This window comes from Palaemon carinicauda, chromosome 19, assembly GCF_036898095.1.
Source record: "Palaemon carinicauda isolate YSFRI2023 chromosome 19, ASM3689809v2, whole genome shotgun sequence".
Lineage (NCBI taxonomy): Eukaryota > Metazoa > Arthropoda > Malacostraca > Decapoda > Palaemonidae > Palaemon > Palaemon carinicauda.
In genome coordinates, this window is record NC_090743.1 from 26,569,627 (window position 1) to 26,578,650 (window position 9,024).

Genomic DNA, 9,024 nt, shown 5'->3' on the forward strand with positions numbered 1-9,024 from the left:
CAGGAGCTATTGAAATGGCATATCTGGTCAGAGGCCTAAGGAGTGAATTCATGTTAGGCGGGGAATGACTGTGTTCGAGTATTGTTATAGTGGGCCTGCAGAGACCTGTACGGCATAGTATGCGGCTGTACTGTTCAGAATTTAGGACTGTTTAAGTGACTTTGCATCCCGATGGTGGACGGGAGATTGATGAGAACAGTATTGATTTAGGGAAAATTGTGGTATTGTATTTTTCACCATTATATGTTCTTTATAGATGGCTCATTAGATAGTAAGTGTTCAAGCTTATTACTGGTCATTACCGATGTTATAAAACTATAGTATTGCGGGGTTCTCCTTTAAGCTTAGTTCTGAAGAAATGTTTTTTTTGTTTTAGAGGCTATGTTGAGAATCCTAATATTTCTAAGTCTTTCAAATCCTCAGGTTCTGCAGTCATAGTTTTGTAAGGATTTTGAAGTTCCGTTTTGTAACTGTGTAGTGATATATCTTGCAAGTAGCTTGGTATTTTTTCTCTTGCTTGTACAATATGCAAAAGGGATGCTAATTTTTCATTTAATTGATTATTCTAATTGATATATTATTATTCCTAACAGTTTTTTCAAATGAATATTTTTTGCTTTTTTATGAATACAGCATTTCATTTCAGAACCTCTCACCACGGTGTCTTTTCCTCGGCCACTGTTTTTTAATCTCTCATAAGTACTGTAATTTATCATAATTCTTTCCTCCCACACTGTGTCCTGTTATTAACTAATAATTGTTCCCTTTCACCTAATGTTCGGACCCTTACTTGAGCTTAAAACCATGTTACCTAAAGAATATAGAGCTATATACAATATTCTTCTGATTTCCCAGAAACGAATCAACATTCTTCTTACATGTTAATCCAGCTAGCCCAATGAAAGGTATGATAAACAACAAGATTCAAGCTGGGTCCCCTTGCCCAGTATAAATCAAGGGGTGGTGCCCAGTGCTCTGTTCTCGTGAACTGTTACTTAGGTTTTTGGGTAATCCACCGTTGTATGCTTGTTGTGTAGTGAACGTCGGGTTGTGGTCGGCATTCGGATACTAGGCAGTTTGGGTGCTACCTTTGGCCACAGTCTGCAAACCACTACAACAGCGCGTCAGCTTCCAGGAACGGAGAAGGAAGGTCCACAGGTCTGGCAGGCGTTGGAGATCACGAACGATCTGCAGACAGGTCCAGAGATGCAACGGTCGACTCACGTCGAGGGGGAACCTCTGCGGGGAACGTCAAGGGCGAAGAACCGAAGAGGCGCCTCCTAACTCCCTTGTAGGGAGAAGGAAGGCCTCTACGGCGGAGAGGAGGGCGAGCCTTGCGGCGAAGATGACTTCTAGGAGCAGGCACACCATCGTCGGTCCTCCGAAGAGGAGTCTCTGTCAGAGAACTCCCCCGAGGGGGAGAATCACCCGCAGGAGACCGTTGGACTCAGCTCCTCCCTCAAAGGATGTTCGGAGGGGGGAACTGAGCCTTCAGCTACATCAGCAACCAAGGCAGGGGTTTGACCCGACCCGTCGGAAGCTTCTGCCACAACAACGTTGACGATAATACAGAGGATCTACCTCCGCTATCACCGGCGACTGCTTGACAGCTGCTCTCAACTGGATTAAGTCAAACAGGGCTTCCCTGTAGGGCGAACCCTTAAGCCCCAAGGAAGCCCAACGCTGCAATAAATCATCATTAGATAGAGAGTTATTAATATCCTCCCCCGGAGGAGGTGGAGGAGCTGCCTCGCTATGGGAGGCAACTCCCTCTCCCGAACCCCGAGGTTGGTCAACAAAAGAATGGCCTACACTACCACTCGACGGCCTCTCACGAGAGGGAGCTTCGGAGGAGGTTCGGGCAGCGGAAGAAGAGTCCTTGGAACTTTTCTTCTTCAAGGCAACCCTTGAAGGAGAAAGATCCCGCTTAGACTTCTTCCGTCGCCGGGAAAACCTCTCCCACTGGGAGGTAGACCACTCCCTGCAAACTTTGACTCTATCACACCGTTGACCTCTGCAGTACGGACACAAGGCGTGAGGGTCCGTCTCGACCGCCGACATAAAAGTCCCACAAGGGCGGTCGGGTAAGCCAGGGCACTTCCGCATGATAAAGGTAGAGGCAAACTTCCGAACACACTCTTGAAAGAAAAAGCAAAAAAGATTAAGGCTGTCAAAATGCGAGGGTGAGGTAGACACGTCTGACCGTCACCCGAGCCAAAAGTGAAGTGAATCAGTTCACCGGTGTGTGAGGGGGGAGGGGTAGCTAACTACCCCTCCCCTACCCCCTCGGTAGTTAGTAAACCCTCGTTAAAAATCTAATGGCTTGTCATTTCAGCTACGCCTAAAGTAATATCCCATGTAAATAGCGTGGTTTGTATTTCGGTTACGGAACAAATTTGAAACATCAAAAATTTTTCAAAGTACTGTAATTTGTATTGCCCCTAACTATAAAAACCTGAGTTCACTAATAAGAGTATGATTTCAGCGTTGCTGGAACTCGGCTGTTAAAATTCCTGATAAGGTGGCAGTTGCTAGTGGTGGGTGGCGGGGCTTCTGAGTAGCCATTTTGACCTTTACCTAGGACTTGAAGGGGGTGGATGGGGTAGAAATAAAACCTAAAGGACTCAGATTAGTATAGTTAGGAAAAATGTATACAAACCCTTGTCCTTTAACAGGAAATTTATGCTTAGAAAGGAGGTCCCTATAACCAAGCTGGCTGGTATAAAATTCTGAGGTGTTTAAATATTTTGACCTATGGAGGTCAAAAGCGTTGGCTCGTCTTCGAAGAACCTCAATTATAAAAAGATCTGTCTGAAGAGTGTGATCGATCTAAAGGAAAGGGTTTGTAAACTATTTAGTCCATCATCCCTTTTGTAAGGAGTGTGTGAAAAATATCACAAATTTTAAGTAATTTGTACTTTTCCTAACAGTACTTACCTCGAACTACTTTCTTAGGAGTATCAGGGATTCTCCTACCAACAGATCAGCTTTTTGGGTAGTTTCCCCTATCTCCGTTTTCTCTAGTGGGTCCCTCCGTGGCAGATGGATACTCGCCCTGAGGCGACCCGAGTCAGTGTGCAAGAGCATGGACCTAGGTCTCGGTTGTCAGTAAGCTTTTGGTAACTATACATTTGAACTCCTGTAAGACAGGAAAAATACAAATTATTTAAAATTTGTGATTTGTTCCAACACGGAGTACTTACCTCGAACTACTTTCTTAGGAGACTTATACCTTAGGAGGAGGGAGTGCTATTACAGGCTGGGAGACTCGAATTGAAACTATCTGATAGAACCTAGATAGGAGGCTAGGTTCTGACTGACCACAAAACCGGGATAGGAGACTCAGGGAGAACTACGCAAAGACCTCTTATTTAGTGCTACTGTAACTTACCTCTTTATAATCTTCATCCGAGCATGGGCGTTTCCAATGATCAACTCTCACATGGGTGGAAGATAGGGAAAAAGGAACAGGGGAAGCAGGAAAGGGGGAAGTAAGGAGGAACTTGTGTTGCTTGGAATTACTTCCCACGGGCTTCGACCTTAAACCTGTTGGAGCGCGGAAATGACGGGTCCGATGGAGAAGGAATCCAGGGACTTCCTATTACAGTCTTTCAGGCAATGGACGGTAAACGTAGACTGCCTGGCCCAAGTACCTGCTTTCAGGATCTGGCCCACTGCCATGTTCTTGTCGAAGGCCAAGGAGGTGCTGAGACCCCTAATGTCATGCAGTTGAGGTTTACCTGGTAACGTGGAGCTGTCGCTGTCATAAGCCCTCTTTATGACCTGTCTGAGCCAGGAGGAGATGGTGTTCCAGGACACTAATTTCTTCACTGGGCCTGCGGAGACGAACAGACTCTTGATCTCCGGGCGAAGTCTAGCTGTCCTTTCCAAGTACTTACTGACCGAGCTGACCGGGCACAACAACAAGTCTTCGGGATTGTCCGAACGTGGGATAGCCGGGACCGAAAAGCCTTCGAACTTGGGATCCCAGAAGGCAGGATTTTGGGTCTTGGCTACAAAATCTGGGAGGAACTTAAAACTCAGGTCTTTCCAACCCTTCGAGTGTGAGACCTCGTACGGCAGCCCGTGCAGCTCGCTGACTCGTCTGGCGGAAGCTAGGGCTAGGAGGAAGACCGTCTCAAGGGTAAGATCCTTATCGAGAATGTTCCTGAGTGGTTCAAAGGGTGGCTTGGTAAGGAACTTGAGGACCCTGGCTACGTCCCATTGCGGTACTCTGAAGGAGCGGGGGGAACATGACTGTTCGAAACTCTTTATGAGCAAAGAGATCTGACGGGAAGCCCCAAGATCAAGTCCTTTGAGGAGGAAGACTTGGCCCAGAGCGGCTCAAACCCCCTTAATCGCCGGGATGGATATTCCTAGGTCGTCCCTCAGGTGAACAAGGAAGTCTGCTATTTCGTGAATAGACACATCTAGAGGCCTCAGATTCTGGGCGGTGCACCACTTTACAAACGTAGCCCATTTAGCCTGGTAGACTACCACTGACGACTTCCTAAGATAACCCGTCATCCTCATGGCGGTTCTGGATGAGTAGCCTTCCTTCCTCAACAACTGCTCGATAACCTCCAAGCGTGAAGCCGGAGGGACCAAGGGTTTTCGTGGAACTTTTTGAAGTGGGGCTGACGGAGGTCTTCCCTGTCTGGCAGTTCTTTGACTGCCTGACCCTGTTGAGGACCTGTCTGAGTGTTCCGAAGGGAGGGAAGGCGTATGCGTCGAGACCGTCCCGTGGATGCTGAAAAGCGTCCTCGAACGCTGCTGTAGGATCCGGGACTGGAGAGCAGAAAACTGGGAGCTGGGTGTTGATCCTTGTGACGAACAGATCTATCACTGGGGACCCCCATTTTCCTAGGAAAGTCCGGGCTACCTCCGGGTGCAGGGACCATTCCGTGCCTACCACTTGACCTACCCTGCTGAGGCCATCAGCTAACACGTTCTTTTTCCCCGGAATGAACCTGGCCGTCAGCTCGATGTGCTCTTTCTCGGCCCACTCCAGGATCTCTGCCGTGAGGTCGCACAGTTCCCTTGACTTGAGGCCTCCTTGATTCTTCACATAGGCTGCTATGGTGGCGTTGTCGCACATGAGGGCAGCAGTGTTTCCTCGCAGACGATGAGCGAACCTCATGCAAGCTCTTTGGACCGCTAACAACTCGAGGACGTTTATGTGTAAGGTCTTCTCCTCCTGGGACCACTTGCCTTTTGCCGTCTCTTCCTGGAGATGAGCTTCCCACCCCTCTTTTGATGCGTCTGTGAAGAGCAACATCTCCGGAGGGGCGGTCACGAAAGGCATCCCTTTTTGAGTGTTCACCCTGTCGGACCACCACTTCAAAGTCTCTTTTGTCTCCTCTGACACGCAGACCACTCTGTGCGGACTCTCCCCGGGGACCAGAGTTCCTTTAGGTTCCACTGAACCTCTCTCTGCTTGAGTCTTACCCGGGGGACCAACTTCTCCAGTGATACTAGGTGGTCTATCAGCCTCTGCCAATCCTTGGCTCTCCTGGGAACGCCTGTTAGGAAGGGGAGAAGGACTTGATCCAACTTCTCGAGCCTCTCCGCAGAGGGGAATGCTTTCCCCAACTTTGAGTCTAGGATCATCCCCAGGTAAATCATTCTGTTGGAGGGGACTAACTATGACTTCTCCATGTTGATGGTGATTCCCAAGTCCCTGCAGAACTGCAACAACTCCACGCCTTGATCCTTCAAAACTGCCCCTGAGGCTGAAAGAAGCAACCAGTCGTCCAGGTAGCGGATTAGCCAGATGCCCGTCTTGTGAGCCCAGGCTGACACTGTGGCGAACACCCTTGTGAACACCTGAGGAAACGCTGACAGGCCGAAGCAAAGGGTCTTGAACTGCAGAGACTGGGAACCCCACTTTACTCTGAGGAACTTCCTGCTGGAGCGGTAGACAGGGATCTGGAAATATGCGTCCTTGAGGTCCAGGGACATCATGATGTCCCCTTCCCTCAAGGCTGTCAGCACCGACTTCGGAGTGTCCATTTTGAAGTCCATCTTGCTGATAAACTTGAGGGCCGAGAGGTCGATGACACAGCACAGGAATGTATCCCTACAGTAACTTGAGGACCTTCTGTATACAGTATGTCCTGAAACTGATTTGTGAAGAATATCCAAATCTTTTTATCTTCTGCAACAGAATGCAATCATGCAGAAGTAACAACAACAATAGAGCTAAAGTTAGCTGGTGGAATTAAATGGTTCAAAGTCTGCCTTGGAATTTACAGGCCGAAATAGAGCTGTAGCCATTGCTGATGCTCCTTGTTTGAATTGCCAGTTCAAGAATTCATCATTACAACTTCTACTTGGTCGCCAAGTATGATAAAGCCGCTAATTTATGCGATTTACAGTGTATGAAATAGAAGCTGACTACATGAAGACTAACTAGAAAGTGTTCTGAGATTATAAAATATAAATTACAGACAGGGGTAAATATTTACTTTATTTTCTAGACAAATACATGAACCATATATTTTTCCTACTCGTTATCTTGTGTTCTATGCATTCCTGACCATGATTATTGGGGCAAACCTCCTGTTCATGAGTTTTTGGACCCCCTTATATAAAGACAATGATGGGGGGCACCAGTAGGAAACCAAGGTTTTTTAGGTGAGGAAATCACAAACGAGTGATTTACAGAAATAATAATAGTCAGAAATGCAAAATAAGGACAAGGTAACCAGTTGGAAAAAGATATAGTTCATGTAAGTGCCAGAAAACAAGCCAAAACATGATTATATACCACTTTTGAGCTTTGAAATAGAGTACAGAACCTAACAAACCCACCTAACCTAACCTAGTTGTTCCCAGGTCACAACCCCTAGCTGGAGGGGCAAGACCCCCAGAACCCCATTCCCAGGTCACAGCCCCTAGCTGGGGGGAAGGACCCCTCCCTGGACCCCTCCTACCCAGGTCCCAACCGCTAGCCAGACCCCCTTCCCGGGTCACAAACTAAAAGTAAATCACAAACTAAAAGTAAATCACAAATAAATCCTAACATTATGATAAAGTAAATCACAAATAAACCCTTACATTAAGACTGACACCGTCTTTATTTTTTTTCTTTTACTTATGTCTTGGTAATCTTTACAGAAGTTTTGCAATAGAAATTGTGCTGGTCTTCCCTAAAAATTAAGTCCGAATCGGACCTTTGAGGCATTATTTCTGTTATTTTTTAATTTCACATGAGTTACAATACCTACACACTAAACGGAGAGCATTTCCATCATAATCAATTGCCAACATAAATGAAATCACACAAAATTTCGAAATAGATTGATGTACTTCACTTAAGTTCTTTCCTGGAGACATCTTTATGGGATGGTGGTGAGGTTGAAACTGAAGAGGAGGGTAGAAAAAAAAAAAGGATGTTGTAGAACAACATCCGGGAACTTATGTAGATGTACTTGTAAATGCACAGAAAGCTCCCCAAACCATGGGAAAAAATGCATGCACAATAAGTCCCCTTCAGTCTCTCAGATGTAAATAGTATGCCCCAGCCCCCATTAAACATATAGAGAAAAATACCAAACTAGCCAGTACTCGTCTATTTCTTAAAGCGAGGTTAGGTTAAGGTGATGTAGGGTAGGTAAGGTTAGATTAAGTCTGTGTAGATTAGGGTGATATAGATAAGATTGGTGCGATATAGGTTAGATTAGAGGGGGTGTATGTATGATAGCGGCCACCTGTACGCAAGATGACGGCTGACTAAGAATACATCAGTGTAAGGGGGGTCGAAGGGGGCAGTATCACCCCCATTAAGTAAGTAGGTATGGACACGGCTTTAAGGTCAGGTTAGAATGGGGAAGTTTATTTTAGTTGATGTTCAAATTTTATGATCGCTAGAGGAACTGGCCGCTGATATACAAAGGCTCCGATTAGGGTAATATAAACTAAGTTATGACAATGTGCAATGTTAGTTTAGCTTATGTAATGTTAGTCGAGTTGAAACGGGAGTTTTTCTGAACTCGTTCGCCAGATTTAACATACAGTGGTAACGTGTTCGCCTAGCATTTGCATGGCAGCAGATCGATCGATCCCCGCCTAGGAACGTGAGTGTAAGCTCTTTACTGGGGAGGCCACTGCTATGGTTGGGCACCACAGTGGGGTGTTAGCCTTGCCCGGCTGGGTTCTAGTAAGCATCTATTCTGATGAAACTGGAACTGAAACCAGACACCTTTAATTTAAAATGTATTTACGGTAATGGACACGGTCTGGTTTTAACCAAGTTGCCACACCTGTAAACTGACGCCGGTAGCAGCTATTAATTTACGTAGCCCCTATTATAAGACCTAGGGTAGAAAAAACCATACATAGAGCTGTTAAATTCTCATTTGATTGTACAAGAAACCAAATAATTACACAAGATACAAAGCTGATAAACTAAAAAAATTTTGGACTTACGTGGTGAAAACAACACAAGTTATTTCAACAACACAGCGGAAACGTCAAGTCTGTTTACTGTGATCTTACGGGGGAGGACGTAATTATCGTAACGCTTACATTCAGCGACCACTAGATGGCAGTGCTGGGTCACTAAATTTACATAAAATTGTCATTTTCCATTCTTGAGGTACTTATTTCTATAGTTTATATTGTACATAAAATGTAATTATTTAAATAAGATAAATCTAAGAAACATAGTTTGGACGAATGATGTCTAATATCTTATCTATCGCACTGGTATTATCTATTTCAGCTACAAGTTATTATAGCTATGCGCACTGGTGCTTATAAAGCAAAGATCTTGGTAAAAATTCTTCTTAATAAGGAATTATTTTTACCTAAATAGCGGGCCTAGATATAAAAGCAGGATGTTATAAGCCCTAGAGATGCAACATAGAAAACAGCCATGTGAGGAAAGGATATAATAAACTAACTATACTATATATGAGAAGTAATGAGAAAAAACATATACCATCTTAAGATCATAACCAACGTTAAAATGGAGCTTTCAAATATAAAATATAAAAAAGACTTATGTCAGCCTGTTCAACA

General features: G+C 45.2%; 1 protein-coding gene across 1 annotated transcript in view; it reads right to left on the reverse strand.

The window, feature by feature from the left end:
* LOC137658933 (set1/Ash2 histone methyltransferase complex subunit ASH2-like) overlaps positions 1–8,286 on the reverse strand; it is a 71,970-nt gene extending 63,684 nt beyond the window's left edge. The window contains exon 1 of the mRNA XM_068394048.1: positions 8,265–8,286. The gene's annotated coding sequence lies outside the window, so the exon portion shown is untranslated. The remainder of the gene's footprint in view (positions 1–8,264) is intronic.
* Positions 8,287–9,024: the final 738 nt, after the last annotated feature.